Source organism: Pteropus vampyrus, unplaced genomic scaffold (genome assembly GCF_000151845.1).
Source record: "Pteropus vampyrus isolate Shadow unplaced genomic scaffold, Pvam_2.0 Scaffold506, whole genome shotgun sequence".
In the NCBI taxonomy this organism is placed as follows: domain Eukaryota; kingdom Metazoa; phylum Chordata; class Mammalia; order Chiroptera; family Pteropodidae; genus Pteropus; species Pteropus vampyrus.
Genome location: NW_011889287.1, coordinates 211,208 through 215,792, shown reverse-complemented (window position 1 = coordinate 215,792; position 4,585 = coordinate 211,208). Strand labels below are relative to the sequence as shown.

Here is a 4,585-nt window from a genome sequence, read left to right as displayed (position 1 = left end):
GGTCTATATGGTCCTACTGAGTCAAAATCTGTTAGAACTCTGACTTTATCTCCTCCACTTCCTAATCATATTTTATGCTCCAACTGCCCTTGACTTGACTCTTATGTTCCTTAACATAACATTAGTATCGTCACTTAAGAACTTTTTCATTGACAGTTCTCTCTGTGTGGACCAGCAAAACCTAGATCTATTCCTCTACATGTCCGTAGAGTCTGCTCACTATCCTCCTCAAGTGTACTTTTAAATGTCATCCTCACAAAGGTCTCAATGACAACCTTAGCTAAAATTTGAACTCTGTTCTGATTACTTGCTTTATTTCATTTTCATATTGCTCAATACCATCTATTATATTATATAGCCCACTTCTCATTCTGCCTGTATTTTGTGTTTTCCCTAAGCTCCGTAAAGCGAGTGATTTTTGTTGTTAAACTTAACAATACACGTTTATTTCCTTGAATGTATACACTAATATAAAATCTATCGGGCATCTTTTTTATAGTCCCTTTAACATGTTAGGCACTGCAGATAAAATTATGAATGTAAAATACAGGCTGGCTTTATAAAAATAAATATTTAGTGGCAGCAAATAGACTACATGTGAGAATATGTAAAAATATCATCTGGTCTAAACTTGAGAGTAAATGTTACTATCTAAAGTAGGAACAGAGTATAGTCATCAGTTAGTGACACATTTTGTTTGAAAACGATGAATAATTTTCTTTATTTCTGTGCTTATCATACATTGTATCTTGTCTATCTCATGGAAGTAAAAGCACATGGTTGAACGATCCAGTTATAATACATATTGTCTAATACATAATCAATTGCTAACACAACTTACAGTGAATTTTCAATAGGATGTTTGCACACAAGGTCCAAGTTCTAATCAGGGCATTTTTCACTTCTTTGTTCCTCAAACTGTAGATCATAGGATTCAGCATGGGTATCACCAAAGTGTAAAATAAAGAGGCCATTTTATCAGTATCAAGTGAATTTTTGGACTTGGGCTGCACGTACATAAAGAAGAGAGTACCATAGAATACAACATCCACAAGTGGAGAAGGCCTTGTGCCGGCCCTCTGCAGAGGGCATCCTGAGGATGGCAAGAAGAATCAGTACATAGGACCCAAGCACTATCAGAAGAGACAAAATCAAGTTTAAGGCTGCAAATATGAGAATTATTAATTTAATTTCATGTGTGTCTGAACACAGCAAAGATATCAATGGCAGACTATCACAGTAGAAATGCCTGATGACATTGTACCCCCAAAATGACAAAACAAAAATTTTTATGGTAATCAACAAAGACAAAAAGACACTGTATAGATAGGATATTGCCACCAGCAAATGACATAATCTTTGTGACATGATGACTGTGTAGAGCAGAGGGTTGCAGATGGCCACATAACGGTCAAAAGCCATTGCTGACAGAAGGACAATTTCACTAGTAATAAACATATTGAAGAAAGTCAGTTGGGTAGCACACCAATTATAGGAGATTGTATGTTGATCTACAACCAAGCTTACTAGCATTTTTGGTCCTACAGCAGTCGAATAACCAAGATCAGTAAATGCCAGGTGTGTGAGGAAGAAGTACATGGGTGTTTGCAGCCTGGAGTCTATCTTGGTCAGGATGATCAAGCCCAAGTTGCCCACCACTGAGACTGCATAGATGACAAGGAACACCCCAAAGAAGGGGGTCTGCAGCTCAGGGTGGTTTGTGATTCCCATGAGAATGAATTCTTTCAGCACTGTTAGGTTTTGCTGTTCCATTTAGACCATTAAGGGAAATTGCTGTTGGAAAAACCATCAGAATAGTCATCAGCTTTCAGAAGATATCATCTAGTAATCTTTTAGTATGCAAACCCATCATGGCTAACTCAAATCCAAGGTTTTTAGATGCAACGATTTAAATTGAGACCCACCTCTATCAGTAAATGTAAGACCAAATTTAGAAACTATTGTAACCTAACATATTCAGAAGCCATTTTATTTTTCATGCCACATACTGCTTATCATTGCAAAGTATATAAAATCCTTTATAGTTCTGTCAATAGAATATCATTAGAAATATAAAGAAACATAGACACAGACAATAGATCACAGTTTATGAGAGAGAAGGGAAGGAGGGGAGGTAGATAAGGGTATAGAGGATCAAATATATGGTGATGGAAGAAAATTTAACTTTGGATGGTGAACATTTAATACAATATACATATAACGTGTTATTAAATTGTATACTTGAAACCTATATATTTTATTAACCAATGTCACCCTAATACATTTAATTTAAAAAGAGAAAAGTTTAGCTTACATTTGGAATCCTGCTATTGTTTTGAAAATGTTTCATATTTAAAAGACATTTATTTGGTTAAATAGATTTTAAAGAAATTTTATAAGAAATTATAAAACAAAGTAATATAGCCCTTTGTCTCTTGACCTTGCAATGTCATTCTCACTCTCCAAAGAAAATCATTATTAACTCATTTAATAGACTTTAATTTACTTCTCTTCATTATAACTCCCATATCAAAATAATATTCTCATTTCACTATCCATTTGATTTTCTAGATTTAAATTCCACTATGCCTTTATGGATTTTAAATTTTAATTGAAAGGTTGTATTTTCTTTAACTCTATTTCTTTAACTCCTTTTCCCTTCAGATTGTTTTAAAGGCAGGTCCTTCTAATCTTTCATGGAAAAAATCGTCTAAATTTTGTACAAAACCTTTCAGAGTACAAAAATGACAACAACACTGCAAATCATCCTAAGAAGACAGCAAAATCCTGAATCAAAAAAAGATATAATACAAAGCAATATATTCATGATTACCATATCACTTATATAGATATTAATATCCTGAACAGTATGCACATATCACTGATATCAATTCCAAAAACGTATAAAAATACTATGTTCAAGCTTGATTGATCGAGTTTGGCTGAATGTTTGAGTTTTGGAAAATCTATATCATTTACAATATTATTAGATTGAAATAGAAAAAAATATGAACATTTAATAGATGAATAAATAGTACTGTTTAGTGTGCAAAAAAACAATGAAATTAAGAAGTAAAGGAGAATTTTTAACATGATAGAATATCTTATAAAAACTAGACAGAACCTACCCTTACAAGAAGAAGAATTAAAAATTTATGAGAAACATTATAGAAGTCCTAAAGAAGTTGGTAGAAATTCTATGCTCTTATATTGTACTATTCACTATTATAAAAATGTGAATTCTGCTTAAATTAATCTATTTGTTTAATAGTATTACTAGAGTATTTTACATAATTTGACACCGATTTAAATGTATTTTTTAAATTACAAATTATAAAGAATAAGCAACAGTTTTGAAAAGACCTGCATTATCAGATACTAAAACTTACAAAATTAGGTTTGTTGAGACAATGTGGCATAGACACGAAAATGGGCAAACATACTAATGGATCAAAATTCACAACTCAAAAAACTCATGATGACATAGAAGTATGGTGTGTGACATAGGTGGCCTGTTAAGACAGTCAGATAAAAACGGTCTATTCAATACATAGAGCTGGAAAAAGTGATTATCTCTGTAGAAGATGATGAAATTGAATGTTTAGTTTATCCATATAAAAATCAATCCAACACTGGTCAAGAACTTAATGTCGAAAAAAAAAAAATGTTTAAACTCTTATAGCCTAAAAACTGGAACTTCTGAATGTCACTAAATAAATGTAAACTTCAAGAAAACCAGAATAGAAATTCAAGATTAATTTGACAGATTAAATCTGCCTCAAAAATTTACTCTTCCTAAAACTCCATTCTGAGTACTAACAAAATATTTACAAAAAAAAGTAAAGATAAACATTCATTAGGAGCAACCAAATAAGGAAAATGACAAAACTTAATATCTTAAGCTACAAAAAATTATACCCAAAGAAAGACAGATTCCACATCAGTTTGTATAGTTGGCAAACCTCTTCATCCTGACATCCACCTTATTCTACAAATCCCTGAAGTACTTCTGAAACTCAATTGAGTTGATAGATTTATCTGACCCACACCTACCCACAACAGCTGCCAAAGCACTAGTTACAAAGAAACAAGAGACTGAGCAACAAGCCTGACCCTTTTGTGAAGGAAGCACAAACTTCAGAGTTGCACCAGGACATAGGAAATGGACCTGAAGCCCAAGGATGTCTTCCTTTGCAAATGCAAACTCCCAGTATCAACTAAGTTTTCTATAAATTTATACAAATAACCTTGATTGAGTTAAATGGGATGATCAAATTCAGAACATTGTATTCACATTCAAAGAAGCAAGAGAAAGAAAGAAGGACGATAAGAAAAAAGAATTTTAGTTTTTCACCATTAAGTATAATGTTGGTAGAGGGTTTGTCATATATTTTTAAATGGCTCTAAAAATATGTCAAGTCAGCAGTCTTTGGGTTCGTTAGAATCAGCAGAAATATACACATATTATTTGAAAATAATAAAACATGGACACACAACATACTTCTCTCATTCAACAGAGGTAAAAATGCCATGAGCCTCTCTATACATTTCCATTCCATAGTATGTGAAATACACTAAATTATCT

At 32.5% G+C, this 4,585-nt stretch overlaps 1 pseudogene; it reads right to left on the bottom strand.

Moving 5' to 3' along the window:
- Positions 1-882: 882 nt before the first annotated feature.
- On the bottom strand, positions 883-1,773 carry LOC105307643 (annotated as a pseudogene).
- Between the last annotated feature and the right edge of the window lie 2,812 nt (positions 1,774-4,585).